This window comes from Chiloscyllium punctatum, chromosome 33 (assembly GCF_047496795.1).
Source record: "Chiloscyllium punctatum isolate Juve2018m chromosome 33, sChiPun1.3, whole genome shotgun sequence".
NCBI classification, from domain to species: Eukaryota; Metazoa; Chordata; class Chondrichthyes; order Orectolobiformes; family Hemiscylliidae; genus Chiloscyllium; species Chiloscyllium punctatum.
The window spans coordinates 45,869,506-45,887,943 of NC_092771.1; the positions used below are offsets into that span (position 1 = coordinate 45,869,506).

Genomic DNA, 18,438 nt, shown 5'->3' on the forward strand with positions numbered 1-18,438 from the left:
ATTGCTGAAGTTAAGAAACATCCATCGGGTGAATTCCTGTCTTTAGTGAAGTAATCTAAGGTGGGACTGGGATATCACAGGTATTACAGAAACAACAGCTGAGGGAGGGACAGGACAGGCAGCTCAATGTTCCAGGGGACAGATGCTGCAGGAAGGACAGAAGGGGAGCTGAGAGAGGAGGAGAGCTGCTGGTTCTGATTGGGTGAAACATCACAGCAGGACTGAGAGAGGATATTCCTGCAGGATCGCCCAGTGAAGCTGTGTTCGTGGAATTAATCAATAACAATGGGTCTTCCCTTTCCTCTGATTATTCTGCAGACCCCGAGAGCCCCGCCCTCCTGCACCTTGACCTTCTCAAGATGGCGGCCCTCAGGCCCGCGCTCCCTCTTCCCTCAAACAAATGGCGGCCGTGACCCTGGGCCCCCTTCCCTGATCAGAGACCGCCACCTCCTTACCCGGGCTCGGAGGGTCTTTTCCGAGTTTTTTTTAACCTTTACTTGTGAATTCTCTACGCTCCTTTCTCCCGGCGATGCTCCCTCACATCGGCTCTGGGCACCGCTCTCTGAAGCCGCTGCCGGAGAAAGCAGCTCCATTTCCCTCTGCCCTGACCAATGTGACATTGCGCATGCTCTGCACAGAAACGAGACTGCGCGTGCGCCTGAGGTTATCAGTGAGTTCACAGAGAATATTCATAACTGCACAGACTGATGGGTAAAATATTCGTCATTAACAATTGTTTTGTCAAGTTACAGTCATAGAGATGTCTAACATGCAAATAGATTGTCCGGTCCAAATCAACCATAACGGCCAGGTATGTAAATTACCAATCGTTCTGGGAGTTTGAAAAGAAGTTTCTTACTCGCGTTATGCAAATCGATTGGAAATATGTATGTTATCAGATTTACATTTCAACGACAGGATTTCTTAAAATCTCGCAGTGATTTATGAGAGAGATTTAATGCTCCACTATATCATGAGAATGATCAATCCTGCAAAATAGTTTGCTCTCTGACCAATCTTGAAGCGCTCACTCCCGAGAATGCTTTGGCCCCGCTCCTCACTCACTCTGGTTGGAGGACCGGCCGCTACTCGGTCTTCCTGTTCCGCCCCTTCCTCCCAATTGCAGAGTTGATTCAGGCGAGACTTCGCAGGCAAGGGACAAAGGAAGTTCAATTCGATGTTTTGTGACGCGGTGAAAATATCCCGAATCTTGGACCGAGGGGCCTGGGTTCAATTCACAGCTTGTGCAGGTGTGTGTAACAACAACTTTTAGCAGGTTAATTAGGAAAAACAAGGGAAGTCAGGAACAGAGAGAAAACAATAGAAAATGCATGCAATGTGGTGGGGCTGTCAATGCTCAGATGATTTGACTCTTTACTAAGCGTTTCAGGGTCCCAGTCCAGGCTGTTGCACTCCTCTTAGTGCACAGCCAGATACCACGATTGTGGGGCAAAATGTTGTGGTGGGATATAGAGGTGCTTTTCTGGAAGGCGCTCGGTTTTTGTGGTGAAAACAGTTGAGAAGGAGTCGGGTTTTGTATGGAGCTACCTGTCCCCCTCCTGTTGCAGCATCTTATTATTGCCCTGACTCTACCTCGTACATGGAGAAAGTGAGGACTGCAGATGCTGGAGATCAGAGCTGAAAAATGTGTTGCTGGAAAAGCACAGCAGGTCAGGCAGCATTCTCTACCTCGAACATGTTTGGTAGAGATCAGTGACACTTCGTAAGCTCACAATACAAGATCCATCACTCTGTTTAAGACAGTAAAAAACTCTTGTAGCACAATAGCCAGAGAACAATACAGCGCAGAACAGGTCCTTCGGTCCTTGATGTTGCGCCAACCTGTGAACTATTCTCAGCTCATACCCCTACACTATCCCAAAATCACCCATGTGCTTATCTAAAGGATTGTTTAAATCTCACTATAGTGGCTGCGTTAACTACATTGGTTAGGGCGTGGAATCCACTACCTACTAGTCTCTGAGTAAAGAACCTGCCTCTGACATCTGTCTTAAATCTATCACCCCTCAATTTGTAGTTATGCCCCCTCATACACACTGATGTCATCATCCTAGGAAAAAGACTTTCACTGTCTACCCTATTTAAGCCTCTGATCATCTTGTATGTCTCTATCAAATCCTCTCTTAGCCACCTTCTTGCCAATGAGAACACGTTCAAATTGCTCAACCTTTCCTCATAAGACCTTCCCTCCAGACCACACAACATCCTGGTAAATCTCCTCTGCACCTCTTCCAATGCTTCCACATCCTTCCCGAAATATGGGCACTAGAACTGCACACAATATTCCAAATATGGCCGCACCAGTGTTTTGTATAGTTGCAGCATGATATTGTGGTTCCAGAACTCAATCCATCTATGAATAAAACCTAAGACACTGTATGCCACCTTAACAGTACTGTACACCTGGGTGGCAACTTTCAGGCATTTATGTACGTGGACTCCAACATCCTTCTGCACATCTACATTACCAAGAATGTTTCGATTGACCCAGTACTCTGCCTTCCTGTTATTCTTCACAAAGTGTATCACCTCACATTTAGCTGCATTGAACTCCATTTGCCACCCTTCAGCCCAATTCTGCAGTTTATCCAAGTCCCTTGCAACCTGTAATATTCTTCCACACTGTCCACTACTCCACTGACTTTCGTGTCGTCTGCAAATTTACCAATCCATCCACCTATGCCTGCATCTAAGACTTTTATAAAAAATTACAAACAGCAGTGATCCCAAAACAGATCCTTGTGGCACACCACTAATAACTGCACTGGAGGCTGATTATTTTCCATCATCCACCACTCTCTGCCTTCTTTCAGAAAGCCCGTTTCTAATCCAAACTGCTAAATCACACTCAATTCCATGTCGCTGCATTTTATCTAAGAGCCTACCATTTGGAACCTTATCAAAGGCTTTACTGAAGTCCATGTATTCCACGTCAACTGCCCTACCCTCATCTATATGCTTGGTCACCATCTCAAAAATACTCAATGAAGTTTGTGAGACACGACCTGCCCTTGACGAAACCATATTGACAATCTGAAATCATATTATTGTTTGCCAGATGATTACAAATATTGTCTCTCATAATCCTTTCCAAAACCTTTCCTACAACAGAAGTAAGGGTCACTGGTATATAATTACCTGGGTCATCTCGACTGCCCTTCTTGATCAAGGGCATAACATTTGCAATCATCCAGTCCTCTGGTACTGAACCTGTAGGCAATGACAGCTCAATATCAAAGCCTAAGTATTTGCTATCTTCTCCCTAGCTTTCCAGAAAATCCATGGATAAATCCCATCCATCCCAGGGGACTTGTCTACTTTCAATTCTTTTAGAATTGATAACACCTGTTCGTAACTAACCTCGATCCTTTCTCGTCTAACATCTTCTACCTCATTATTGTCTGCAATATTCTCATTTTCCTGAGTGAAAACCAATGAGAAATATTCGTTTAGCACCTCTCCAATTTCCACAGTGTCCACGCTCAACTTCCCACTTCTGTCTTTGATTGGCCCTATTTCTACCCTATCCTTTATTCCTCACATATCTATAGAAAGCTTTAGGGTTCTCCTTTATTCTATTTGCTAAAGACTGCTCATGTCCTCTCTTTGCTCTTCTTAACTCTCTTGAAATCCTTCCGAGCTGATCTGTAAGTCTGCATGGCCTCATCTGTACCATTTGCCTCATCAACACATAAGCCTCCTACTTCTTCTTAACAAGAGATGCAATTTCTGTGGTAAACCACAGTTCCCTTACCTTATCACTTCCTCCCTGCCTGACAGGGACATACCTATCAAGGACACACAATATCTGTTCCTTAAAACAGCTCCACATTTCCATTGTCTGCACCCACTGCATTTTGCTACCCCATTCTATGCATCCTAATTCTTGCTGAATTGCATTATAATTGCCATTGCCCCATCGATAATTCTTCACCTGTGGCATGTACCTATCACTTTCCATCGCTAAACTAAACATAACTGAATTGTACTCCTCTCTCCAAAGTGCTCACCTACAACTGAACCAAACACATAGTCCGGTTCATGACCAAGGACCAGATCCAATGTGGCCTCCCCTCTTGTCGGCCCTTCGACATACTGTGTCAGGAAACCCTCCCGTACACATTGGACAAAAACTGATCCATCCGACATACTAGAGTTATAGCATTTTCAGTCAATGTTTGGGAAGTTAAAGACCCCATAATGACCACCATGTTACTTTCACTCCTACCCAATGTAATTTTGCTAATCCTCTCTTCCCCCTCCCTGGAACTCTGCAGCAGCCTATTAAAAAATCCAAGCAGTATGACCTCCCCTCTCCTGTTTCTAACCTCAGCCCACACTACTTCAGTAGAGAAGTCCTCATCAAATGTTCTCTCAGCCACCGTTATACTATCCTTGACTAACATGACATGCATGGGCCCATTGCGGTGCTTCAAATTCCATGAGGCAGCCATACTGTCTATGACAGACAGACTCAGTCCAGAACCTCCTCTGTCCTGAAGACTTTATGCACTGCCTGCAATCCTCGATTTCCCCTTTGCACGTTCCCTTTCCAACCCAACCCACCTGCATCACTCCACAATTAGAGCTGCCAAGGACAGAAGTCTGTGGAATACCCTCCCTAACCTTCTTTTTCCTCTTTTAAGATGTATTTTAAAATCATTCTCTTTAATCAATGTTTTGATCATCCATGAAGCACCTTAGGAGATTTGCTATTGTGAAAGATTCCATACAATGCAAGTAGTTGTTTTTATTGCCATACATTAGGAGAAACAAGAATGATGCTTTCAAAATGTTAACAAGAAAGTCACTGATAGGCACAGTGTGTAGGCCAAATAATAACATCACATTGGGATGGGCAATAAACAAATAAATAACTAATGCCTGTAAAAATGGCATGTCTATGACCATGGGTGATTTGAATCTACATGTAGATTGGTCGAACCAGTTCAGTCAGGGTAACCGTGAGGAGTTCATTAAGTGTATCCATGATAGTTTTTTTGAACAGTATGAAATGGAACTGACAAGGAGCAAGCTATCCAAGATCTGGCCCCTGTGCAATGAGACAGGAATAATTAATGACCTCAGAGTTAGGGATCCTCTTGGAAGAAGTGATCACTGTATGGTTGAAGTTAGAACAGTTAGAATGGAGAGTGTAAAGATAAAATCTAATACCTTGGTCCTGTGCTTGAACACGGAGAACTAAAATAGAATGAGGGAGAACCTGGATAAAGTAGACTGGAAATAAAGATTTTATGGTGGGACAGTTGATGAGCAGTGAAAAATTTTCAAAGACATTTTAGGAAGTGCTCAGCAAAAACATATTCCAGTGAAAAGGAAGGACTGTAAGAAAAGGTGGTGGACAAAAGATAGGGAATTCTACACCAGTTAGTTTATTCTCTGTAGTTGAAAAGATGCTTTGGTCTATTATCAAGGAAGAAATAGCAGGGAATCTCGATAGAAATTGTCCCATTGGGCAGACAGAGCATGGATTCATAAAGGGCAGGTCATGCTTGACAAATCGTTTGGAATTCTGTGAAGACATTTCGAGCAAGGTGGACAATGGGGACCCAGTGGATGCGGCGTGCCTGGATTTCCAAAAGGCCTTCAACAAGGTGCTGCGCAAGAGGCTGTTGCATTATATAAGTGTGCATGGGATAGAGTATTAGCATGGATAGAAAATTGGTTGATTAACAGGAAGCAAAGAGTGGGGATAAATAAGCCTTATTCTGGCTGGCAATCAGTACCTAGTAGCGTGCCTCTAGGATCAGTGTTGGGACTGCAATTATTTAGAATTGATACAGATGATTTGGAGTTGGGGACCACATGTAGGGTGTCAAAGTTTGCATATGACACTAAGATGAGTAGCAGGACAAAGTGTGTGGAGTACTGGGAAACTTTGCAGAGGAAACGAGATACATTGAGTGAGTGGGCAATGGTTTGGCAAGTGGAATATTATGTTCATAAATGTAAAGCCATACTCTTTAGTTGGAGTAATATTAGTAAAAAGATTACTACTTGAATTTTTTAAAAATGCATTATTTGCTATGCAGAGGTACCTGAACATCCTTCTTTATGAGGGTTGGTAACCAGGTACAACAATCATTTCAGAAGGCAAATGGAATATTGTCCTTCATTGCTGAAGGGATTGTGTTTAAAAGCAGAGGTGGGCTATAGTGGGTGCTGGTGAGCCCACACCTGGAGTACTCCATGTAGTTTTTATCTGCTTTCTTGCTCAAAGATGTACTGGCACTAGAGGGGGTGCAGAGGAGGTTAAGTATGTTGACTCCGGAGGTGAGGAGTTTGGTTTAACAGAGACTGAGTAGATTGGGATTATATTCATTGGAATTCAGAAGAATGGAAAGATATAAAATAATGAATGGAATGGATAAAATAGAAATAGAGAGAATGTTTCCACTGGCAGATGAAGCTAGGACAAGAGGGTATCACCACAAGATTAGAGGCAGCAAATTTAGGAGTGAATTGAGAAGGAACTTCTTGACCTCTATGGAGTGCATTGCCCAGCGAAATAGTTGATGCTAGTTCAGTAAACGTTTTTAAAGCTAAGCTAGTTTTTTAAAAAGAGAAATAATTAATTACGGAATACGATAAGAATGTGGGTAAATGGTTCTGCGTCTACAAAATGATCAGCCATGAGCTTATTGAATGGTAAAGCAGGCTCGAAGTGCAGGACGGCCTTCTCCTTTTCCTAGATCTTTTGTTCTTGTATTATGCATGCCTCCATCACTCGTGACTTGGAGATGCTGGTGTTGGATTCGGATGGACAAAATTAAAATTCACAGAACACCAGGTTACAATCTAACAGGTTTATTTGGAAACACTACTTTACTGGTCCTTCATCAGGTGGTTGTGTGATTTTTAACTTTGTCCCTCACTCTTGTAACTGAGAAACAGCAACAAAAGCCACGAAGCAGTGCGCAAGCTCCAGCCAACAGTTGGTATTGAGGACAATGAAGAAGGTTATCTCAGAATACAATGGGATATTGATCAGATGGGCCAATGGGCTGAGGACAGACAGATAGGATTTAATTTAGATAGATCAGGTTAGGATAAATGGTTGGCAAAAACCGGTTGGACCGAAGAAGTGATTGATGTCAGCGGCGGACCAATGGAAAAACAGGGGAGGGGCTGGAGGACCTGGCGGTGCAGTTGGTCCTACGGCCAATCAGTGACTGAGGGCGGGACTAGACTATACCACGTGATCATCCTCGCGGTGTGTGCGGATGATCGGAATGTGTGTGCGCGGAGAGCTGTCGGTAAGGAAAGAAATAAACAGCAGGAAACGGGAGGGAAATGGTGTTGGTATGGTCTGAGAGGTTTTACAATCATTTGGTACACATCGGAAAATACAAATTTGAAACTTACAGTCCCGTTTTTGCAGCAAACGGGAATATGCCTCGTTGAGTAATCGGCCCGAGTGAGCGCCGCCATCTTTATTCGGGGCAATGATTCACTGGACACGTGCGCGGCCGCCAGCTTTGTAGGGGGCAAAGTTCAGAGGGATGTATGTGCAGCTTTCCCTGGTAAAAAGAGTCATAGGGCAGGATTTACACAGAGCACATTCAAACCCAGAGAAAGGGACTTTTTTCTGGATTTGTTTCATCATTTATTTAAATGATTTGGATTTGAATAGAGGCCGTATAGTTAGTAAGTTTGCTGGTGACACCAAAATTGGAGGTATTGTGGACAATGAAGAAGGTTATCTCAGAGTACAGTGGGATATTGATCAGATGGGCCAATGGGCTGAGGAGTGGCAAAAAGGATTTAATTTAGGTAGATTCGGTTAGGATATCTGGTTGGCATAAGTTGGACCGAAAAAGCCTGTTTCTGTGCTAGACATCTTTGACTGTGGGATCATAAAAGTGAACTCTGCTCTGGTTCACCTCTGGGTTCTCTGATGTCCACTTGTTCATTATCTCGCTTCCTCAGTCTCTCATGGGTGTAGTTTTGCTCTGTATAGTATTTTACTATTACTTTCACAACTGATTTGTAAATGAATTGAAAAATGTAGAGCTGGAAAAACACAGCAGGCCAGGCAGCATCCGAGGAACAGGAGTATCAACGTTTCGGGCATAAGCCCTTCTTCAGGAATGTAAATGAATTGTCCACTGCTGCCGGTTCCTGACCGTATGATGTTCCATTATCAGGTTATTTTTTCCACAATATCTTTGACAGTCAAGAATTCTTTTTTCCAATAAGCGAGTGCATTTTCCTTCAATTTCTGACAGTCAAATTCTGCACCATTTTCATTCCCTGTAATTCATAGTGCACTCCATGAAACATCAACTGTGTATTTCTCCTTCCACAGAAACCAGTGATCAATGCCAAAGCCTTGTTGCCTGTGGAGAGGGTGATGTTTGACTTCCTTGTACTGCTGCAGTTTGTATGGTGAAGGTGGTTGGGTTAGAGACATTACAGATTATTCACTCAACGATATTGAAGAGTAGAAGATCTCTGTTCAAATCATCATGGTTTTAATTTCACAAATATATTATTGAGAACTTTTGACATAAGGCTACAGATGGAGAATATTGTGTCCAGTCACCACAACCATTGCCAAATAAGCAGTTTTTTAAGAATGCCTTAAAGGAAGAAAGTCGATCTTAGAGGGTTAGAGTGGGGATTCCAGACCATGTTCCCTTGGAGTCTATAGAAACAGTCACACAGGTGAACTCAAAAATAAACACATGATTGAGAGTCTGAACTACAATGAGTTATTGAGATATGAAAGGGTATGTGGTGCAGGGAGATAGGAATGATTACAGCCAGCAATTAATTCAAAGGTACGAAAGTAAATTGTTGTTGCTTATAAATGGGAGTCTTTTGATTGGTCAGCAAGTTTTGGTACAAGTGAGCGATTCAGCAGTAGAGTTTTCAATATTCTTGAGATTATCGGGAGGGTGAATGTGGGATGCTGGCCAGGAGTGGGTTTAGATAATGAAATCTAGAGTTAACAAAAGGAATGAATGAGAGTTTCAGCAAATGAGCTGAGACTGTGGTGAGGTCAGGTGATATCACTGAAGTCGAAATAGTGGTCTTGGAGGGGGTCTGGCCTGTCATCCTCACCTCATTCAGCTGCTTGTCAGTTTGTGAATCAAGTCTGTAACAAGCTCAGGAACTGAGAGGCCCTGGCAGAACCCAAACTGGGCATCACTGAGCAGGTTATTGCTGAGCAGCTGTGTGACAGCACTGTTGATGACACCTTCCATCACCTCACTGCTGAGCGAGTGTGGACTGATGGAGGGGAATTGGCTGAGTTGGATCTGCCCTGTGTTTTTGTGTTGGAACATCCCTCAGCAATGTTCCACAAAGTCAGTAGGTGCCAGTGCTGGAGCAGTACTTGTCTTGGTGGGCAGCAGGTTCTGGAGCACAGCCAACAGTATTATTGCCAGAATATTGGCAGGGCCCATACCTTTACACTACTTATCCATTTCTTGATCTGATTGGAAATGAGTTTTCAACCAAGTCGATTCATATCTGTGATGTCAGGGACCAATGGAGAAGGCTCATCCACTTGGCACTGCTGGCTGAAAATCGCTGCTAATGCTGTCCTTTTATCTGTTGCATGAATGTGTGAGACCCCTCCATCAGTAAGGGTGGGGATATCTGTGATGCTTCCTCCAGTGAGTTGTTTAATTGTCCATCACTATTCTTGACTAGGTGTGGCAGAACTGCAGAACTCCAATCTAATCTGTTGGTTATGGGTTCACTTAGTTCTATTTGGTGTTGCTTGTGCTGTTTGGCATGCAGGTTTGGTAGCTGCACCAGGTTGGCACCTCATTTTTAGGTATGCCTTGTACTGTTCCTTACATGCCCTCCTGCATTCACCATTGAACCAGGGTTGATCCCCAGCTTGATGTTAACAGTTGAGTGGGGGTATTCCAGGCCATGAGATTTCAGATTGGGCTGGAGTCCAGTTCTGCTGCTGCTGTTGGCCCACAGTGAGGCGGAAGTTGCAGGGTCAAGAGGGCTGACTGTGTGGTTGTATTTGCTAGTGCATTGGTAGATGTAATGTGGTCCATCCAGTTTCATTCCTTTGTTGAGACTGTGCAGTGATTAATACAATGAGTGACTTGATGGCCTTCTGTCGGGTTTCTTTCCCTCAAGGACATTGTCAATAGCAGAAAAACATCTCCAATGGCTCCATGGCAAACAGTAGATTCTTCATTCCAGGTATTTTTTTCTTGACTTCAGAGCAACCCTCTACCGAATTGGGATTCAAACCTGAACTTCAGTTAACATTTTAATATTCTTGAGAAATACGACAGGTTTGTTCACTTATTTTTAGAATCACTATCACAGGTTTTGTTTATTGTTTTGCAAATAAAAACAATGTCCATTATCCTGCCTCCTCCATCCTCCCCTCCAACAAGAAGAGTGAGGAGCACATGGAGTTTCTCTGTCAATAACATTGAGACAGTCCGACCAGCTGCCTCTGTTCTTTCCTCCCTCTCCACTAGCCCACCGAGCCACACTGCCTCACAAGGATGCTCCTCATTTTAGTCCTAAACTTGCATTTCCTCGAGTCTCTTGTCAAGCTTTATTAGAGGTCATCTTGACCATTTACCCTAGTGTAGCTAAATCATGGACATTCCAAATCTCTGTCTCATCCTCCTGCTTGTCACCGTCATTTCCGCCTGCACCCCCCCCCTCCCCCACCTTGCAATTCACAGATATTGTTCCATGATCTGTCTGTCTGTCTTTTCTGATTATATCCTTCTCTCCCATTCTGCTAAAACCTAATATTTGACCTCACCATCATTGGAAAATCCTGCTCCATCTCCACTCTCCCTTTCTGAATTCATTGTATTTGGTGTCTCTCCAGGATCTATCCTTAGTCCGTCTTGTTTCTCACCTACATACTGCCAGGAGGTAACATCGCCCAAAAGCACAGTGTTAGGTTTCACATGTACACTGACAATGTCCGGCTCTCCCTCCCCATCATCCCTCTCCATTACTCCACTATTACTCAGTTATCAAACTGCTTACCATGTTTCGATTCACTCCAATGAAATACTGCAATTGTTAAACCCATTGCCTTCAGTTGCTATTCCAAATTCATTTCCCTTACTGCTGTGCCCCTCCCTCTCACTGGGAAGTGTCTACATTCTTCACAATATTGCTTTCATATCTGACCCCAAGGTGACCTCCTGATCAGACATCTACACAATCACAAACACCAGGAATTCCAATCTCTAAAACGTTGCTTATCTCCTTCTCACTCCAGCTCCATTGCTACTGAAACCCTAACCTGTGTCGGTGTTGCCTTAAACTTGACAAATCTGAAACAGAACCCTTGATTCCGCGACTGACCCAGAATCTGGTTCAAGACTCACCCGTAATGGGACACATCCTCTCCATATTTATCCTGTCAAACCTCGACAGAATCCTATATGTTTCAAAGAGATCATCTCTCATTCTTCCAAAGTCCAGTGAGTAAATTCCCAACTTATTCAGCCTTTGCTTACAGGATAATCCCTTCAAAACAGGGATCATCCCAATGGAACTTCTCTGAAATGCCTCCAATAAACTGCTCTATTTCATGAACTAAAGGGACCAAATCTGTTCACGTTACTCCAGATGTGGTCTCACTTGCCATTTGTATAGTTGCCCTAAGGTATATACTCCAAACTCTTATATTGCAAACTCTTTGAAATAAGGGACAGCATTCCATTCCCTTTCCTGATTCCCTGTTGTAACTGTGTGCTAGCTTTCTGTGTTTCCTGCTCATTTTCCACAGTCCCTTTGTGGTGCAGCTTTCTACAGTTTATCCCAAGTTATACTCTATTTGCCAACTTGTTGCCCAGGTTTCCTGTGAATATCTCTCTGTAAAATGTTTATAACCTTTTGGAACTTTCCTGTTATGCCTTTTCTAGGAGATTTCCCCCCTCATTATTCGAAACATGTATTGTGAGCACTGGGCAGTGGGAAGCATGCGCCGTTGCTATCTTTCAGGGATACTCTGTTTCATGACTGGGAGGAGCTTGCTGCCCATTGGTCAGAATGGAGACATCTTGCCCATCAAGGTGCATGAGCCTTTCACTCCCCATGTCTTATTGTGGAGGCACTGCGGCAGCACGGAAGGAAGGAAAAGGAAGCAAATCCTGCTCTCTTTTTCTCATTGAATCTTGGGACATTCTGTCCCATATTCAGTCACATGAAGTTCCAAGGTGGAAACTCATAGAAACCCACATAGATTTGCTCTTGAAGTGCCTGCTGACCTCCACCAGGGGTAATGTGTACAGTCATCCTGTGCCAGGAGGAGGGGATTGTATGAGTTTCAAACTTGAACTGACAGTGACGGATTTTATAAGCTTGTATTACAGGCAGATATTCAGATGGTAATCTCAGTCACTGTAACGCCAAACTCTGACAGAATTACTCCATTCATCAGGACCTGGATATTCATATTGTGTGAGAATATTGTGTTCCAGATCAATACCATTTGCTGAATAAAAGTTGTCCTTTGAATCAAACCATCCTCTCAATAGATCTTCCCAAATCTTCAACATGTGTTCTGTAACCCTTGTATAATGAGCTGATGGGTGTAAGGTTTATTATTATAACGTGTAACCTTTGTAAACCGCTTTGTCACAGCTCCCCAAGTTTCCTTTGGTACAAGGAGAACAATCTCAGTTTTTTCCAAACCGCTGATTCCCCAATGTCTGTTTTCTCTCTATAAGGTACACATCAGGTTTGTGTTGGAACATTCTCCGCTTGCCTGCATCAGTGCACCCCCCTCCCCCCAACAATATTAAAGAAAGTGAACATCCTCCAGGGTAAAGTACTGTACCCGATTGGTTTCCCATCCACTGCCTTCAGCATTCCCTCTGCCGAACCTCGAGGCACAGTGGCATCACTGTGTAAAAGATCAAGTCAGCATTGTCCTACCCGACCATAGGACTGCTCTCTCATTAGAGAGAGATGTCTGGTAGTGGTTAACCTGAATATTATCACAGCACAGGCAAGGGGAGAGGTTGAAAAGGAGAGTCCATTAATTGCGGATGGTCATTCTTGATGTGTATTAGCAACACACATGTCACGTGAACAATTAATGTTAAAAAAGCCCCACAAATTCTGCAACTAAAATCCCCCATTCCTTGAACCATCCTGGTAAATCTCCTGTGCCCCCTCTCAGGGACCCTGCCACCCTTCACAATGTGTGGGCGACCTGTGGTTCGCACAGACCCAGCTGCTCTGAACCCTGTGGGTGATAGCATAGAGCAACAGTTGCACTAAACATCACTGTCTGGAAGAGAGAGACAGAAATCCCGATGGCATTTAAAATCTATTTAGGAACACACTTGCAAGGCCAAGGCTGACAGGTCTATGGGCTCTGTGCTGGAAAATGGGATTAAAATCGTTAGCTGGGAGATTTCTTTACAGCGTAAACCCAATGGACCACAAAACCATTGGGCGGCACGGTGGCACAGTGTTAGCACTGCTGCCTCACAGCGCCTGAGACCCGGGTTCAATTCCCGCCTCAGGTGACTGACTGTGTGGAGTTTGCACGTTCTCCCCGTGTCTGTGTGGGTTTCCTCCGGGTGCTCCGGTTTCCTCCCACAGTCCAAAGATGTGCAGGCCAGGTGAATTGGCCATGCTAAATTGCCCATAGTGTTAGGTAAGGGGTAGATGTAGGGGTATGGGTGGGTTGCGCTTCGGCGGGGTGGTGTGGACCTGTTGGGCCGAAGGGCCTGTTTCCACACTGTAAGTAATCTAATCTAATCTAAAAAAAACCGTTTTCTGTCATGTAGACCACAGACGCATAATATAGGAATATGACAAGCCACAATAGAAACCAGGTCAGAGAAGGTGATATTAGAATAGATGATACGTGATTGATTAATGTTTTTTGGAGGAAAATGTGACAGAGGTTAAGCGGGACATTGTGGAGCTCTGGGTGCAGGAATCTGAAATAAAAATGGGTTATCTTGAAGGCTGGAATTAAAGAAAGGCACATCACAGAGATTTGTGAGGGTGGACAAGATTAAAGATAGAATTGTGTTGAGACTGGAGGAGATTAGAGATTGGAGGATGTTGCAGAGATTGAGATGTCTTTGATGCAGAGATAGTGATAGTTCTGAGGCTAGAGAGGAATTATAGAGATAAGGATGAGTTGTTCCCTTTCCCAACCCGACCTCTTTACTGATAATGATTGTTTCTCTGTCCTCATCTGCCATTGCCTCCATAGGCCTGTGACAATGAGAGGACACAGATAGTATGTTCCTGTTAAGGCCAAGGCTGGGAGGCGTCGAGAATGCTGCATGACCTGAGAAATTGAGGCTCTGGTCAAGAAAATGAAGGAAGGATATGGCAGGTACAGACCCCACTGTGTTTGTGTGAATCCCTAGAGGACGATAAGGGAAGTTGGAGTATACTCTCGGGAAACCAGGAGGCAAAAAAGGGGACATGAGATAGCTTTGGGAAATAGGTTTAAGGAGAATCCAAAGAGATTCTACAAATACACTAAAGACAAAAGAACAACTAGGCAGAGAATAGCGACCCTCAATGATCAACAAGACTGTCTGTGGAACAGCAGGAGGTGGGAGAGATTCTGTAAGTATTTCATGTCAGTTTTTACTGAAAGGGGATATGGAAGTTAGAGATGTTGGAGAAATAAATAGTGATAACTTGGCAAGTGTACATATTACAGAGGAGGTGGTACTGGATGTCTTAACATACATAAAGGTGGATAAATCCCTGGAATCTGATCAGGTGTATCCCAGAACTTTGTGGGTAATTAGGAAAGCTTTTGCTGGGCCTCTCACTGCGAAATTTGTATCATCGATCGCCACAGGTGAGGTGCGTGAAGATGCCATTATTTGAGAAAGGTGGTAAGGAAAAGCCAGGGAACTATAGACCGTTGAGCCTGAAGTCAGTGGCAGAGAAGTTGTAGGAAGGGATTCTCAGGGACAGGATTTACATGTCATTGGAAAAGCAAGAAATAATTAGGGAGAGTCAGCATGGCTTTGCATTGAAATCATTAACTTGGACTTGAGAAAGACATAAGGTTTCACATAACACACTGGTTAGCAGGTTCAATACCATAGAATTCTGGCGGAACTAGCTGTTTGGATACAGAATTGGCTGGAAGGTCAAAGAGTCATAGATGGACAGCACAGAAACAGAGACCCGTCGGTCCGACCAGTACATGCTGATCAGATATCCCAATGCAATCTAGTCCCCCCTGTCAGCACCCGGCCCATATCCTTCCTATTCATATACACATGAAGATGCCTTTTAAATGTTGTAATCGTAATGGCCTCCACCACTTCCTCTGGCAGCTCATTCCATACACGTACCACCCTCTGTGTGAAAACGTTGCCTCTCAAGTATCTTTAAAGTCTTTCCCCTCGTACTATAAACCTATGTCCTCTAGTGCTGGGATCCCCCATGCCAGGGAAAAGACGTTGTCTATTTATCCTATACATGTACCTCATGTTTTTATATACATAGATAAGATCACCTCTCAGCCTCCGACGCTGCAGGGAAAACAGCCCCAGTTTATTCAACCTCTATTCAACCCCCAGCCTAGCTCAAATCCTCCAACCCTGGCAACGTTCTTGTAAATCTTTTCTGAACCCTTTCAAGTTTCACAACATCCTTCCAAAAGGAGGGTGACCAGATTTGTATGCAACGTTCCAAAAGTGGCCTAACCAATGTCCTGTACAGCTGCAACATGATCTCATAACTCCTGTACTCAATACATTGTCCGTTAAAGGCAAGCATACCAAATGCCGCCTTCACTATCCTATCTACCTGCACTCCAAGGTCTCTTTGTTCAGTAACACCCCTCAGGACCTTACCATTAAGTGTATAAGTCCTGCTAAGATTTGCTTTCCCAAAATGCCACTCCTCCGCCTTCACCCATCTGATCAAGATCCCATTGTACTCTGAGGTAATCTTTTTCACTGTCCACTCCCCCTCCAGTTTTGCTGTCATCTCACTAACTATACCTCCTATGTTCACATCTAAGTCATTGATATATATGACGAAAGGTAGTGGATCCAGCAGTGATCCTTGAAACACTCCACTAGTCACAGGCCTCCAGTCTGAAAAGCAACCCTTCATCACCACCCTCTGTCTTCTGCCTTTGAGCTAGTTCTGTATCCAAATGGTTAGATCTCCCTGTATGCCATGAGCTCTCACCTTGCTGAGCAGTCAGTGTCACAGTGCAGGATGCTTTTTTGACTGGAAGCCTGTGATGAGCAATATGCTGTCAAGTTGGGTGCTGGGTCTACTGCGCTTTGCCATTTATATAAATGATTTCTATGTGAATATAGGAGCTATGGTTAGTAGGTTTACAATAGACACCAAAATTGGAGGTGCAGTGGACAGCAAAGTTACCCGAGAGTACAATGAGACTCCGATCAAATGGGCTGAGGAGTGGCAGATGCAGTTTAATTTAGATATATGTGAGGTTCAGCATTTTGGAAAAGCAAATCAGGGCAGGACTTCGACACTTAATGGGAAGGTCCTGGGGAGTGTTGCTGAACAAAGAGATCTTGGAGTGCAAGTTCATAGTTCCTTGAAAGTGGAATCATAAATAGGCAGGGTAGTGAAGAAAGTATTTGGTGTACTTGCCTTTATTGGTCAGTGCATTGAGTACAGGAGTTGTGACGTCATTTTGCGGCTGTACAGGACATTCATTCAGCCACTTCTGGAATTCTGCTTTCAGTCCTGGTCTCCCCGCTATTGGAATGATATTGTGAAACTTGAAAGCATTCAGAAAAGATGCAAAGATGTTGCCAGGGTTGAGGGATTGAGCTATAGGGAGAGGCTGAATAGACTGAGGCTGTTTTCACTGGAGAATCGGATGCTGAGAGATGACCATAGAGGTTGATAAAATTGTGAGGGGCATGGATAGGGTAAACAGCCAGGGTCTTATTCCTGTTTAGGTGAGTCCAAAACAAGAAAGCACAGGCGTGAGGGAAAAGATTGAAAAGGGATATTAGGGGCAAAGTTTCAAGCTGAACGTGGTATGTGTATGGAATGAGCTGCCAGAGAAAGTTTGGAGGCCTGTACAGTTACAACATTTTTTACAACATTTAAAAGGCATCTCACTGGATGTGATTGGGAAAGGTTTAGAAGGTTTTGGGCCAAGGGCTGGCATATGGGACGAGATTAATTTTGGATATCTGGTCGGCATGGACAAGTTGAACTGAAGGGTCTGTTTCTGTGCTGTACATCTCTATGGCACTAATAAATTTAAATTAAGATAGGTTTCTCTTTTATGGAGAGTTAGCAGAAGGCCAGACAATTCTCCTTGGAGCTGAGAAGGTTAAGCAGTGATTTCGACCAGGAGTTGATTTGTTTCCAGGGTATTTCATTTACAGAGAGACAGAGTGAGAAATTTTTAACATCACAATTTTTAGTAACTATTTTCAGGTAACTGGCAAATAATTCAAAGAAAAATGTGAAGATTATTTTATTCACTATGTTCTGAGCATCTGCAACAGTTTGACCGACAGCTGGATGCAGATTCAGTAGTTATTGTCAAAACAAATTTGAAATTTAACATTTTTAAGGAAGGATTTGGAGGGCTATGTCCAAATGGGAGGTGAGTTGGGACTGACTGGCACCATCTCCAGAGGGAGAGAGTAAAGCCCCAATGGGCTGAATAGCCTCCAGTCCCTGTGCTCTGTGATACTGATCCATTCACTGTGAATGATGAAGCTCATCACAGGGCAGAGCCGTAGAGATACACAGCATGAAAGTAAACCCTTTGGTTAAACTGGTCCATGCTGACCAGATGTCCCAACCTAAACTAGACCCATTTGCCAACACTTGGCACATATCACTCTACACCCTTCCTATTCATATACCCATCCAGATGCCAAATCGTTTAATTGTACCAACATCCTCCACTTCCTGACAGAAGATTCCATACACGCACCAACCTCAGTGGGAAAAAATATTGCCCCTCAGATCAATTTTAAATTCTTCCCCTCTCACCTTAAACCTACACCCTCTCATTCTGGACTCCCCGACCCCAGGGAAATGACCTTGTCTATTTATCCTACCCAGGCCCCTCATGGTTTTATAAACCTCTATGAGGTCACCCCTCAGCCTCTGATGCACCTGGGAGGATCCCACCACTCAGGTCACAATGGGGCCTGGCTGATTGTCACAGCTTCAGACCAATAGGAGAGTTGGCATGATCCTCCAGCCAATGGGAGTGAATGAGGGGTGGGTCCAGCAGGCCAACACATGACCATCAGCTTTGCAGGCGCAGTGTCACTGTGAGGGGGGACTGAATGTGAAGGAGTGGGAGAGACAGCAGATACTGGGGGAGAGATGGAGTTAGTGTGGACTGGGAAGGTTGATAAACACTGTTTCAGTCTGCTGGACCTGAATTAGATACTCCGGGTAAATTAGAACCAAAAGAACTGCGGA

At 43.9% G+C, this 18,438-nt stretch overlaps 2 long non-coding RNA genes across 3 annotated transcripts in view; one reads left to right on the forward strand and one right to left on the reverse strand.

The window, feature by feature from the left end:
- Positions 1-603, reverse strand: part of LOC140458607 (uncharacterized) — a 36,208-nt gene extending 35,605 nt beyond the window's left edge. The window contains exon 1 of the long non-coding RNA XR_011953606.1: positions 456-603. This is a non-coding gene — a long non-coding RNA (uncharacterized lncRNA). The remainder of the gene's footprint in view (positions 1-455) is intronic.
- Positions 604-1,141: 538 nt separating this feature from the next.
- LOC140458542 (uncharacterized) overlaps positions 1,142-18,438 on the forward strand; it is a 69,199-nt gene continuing 51,902 nt past the window's right edge. For both annotated transcript variants that reach the window (XR_011953507.1, XR_011953509.1), the window contains exon 1: positions 1,142-1,250. This is a non-coding gene — a long non-coding RNA (uncharacterized lncRNA). The remainder of the gene's footprint in view (positions 1,251-18,438) is intronic.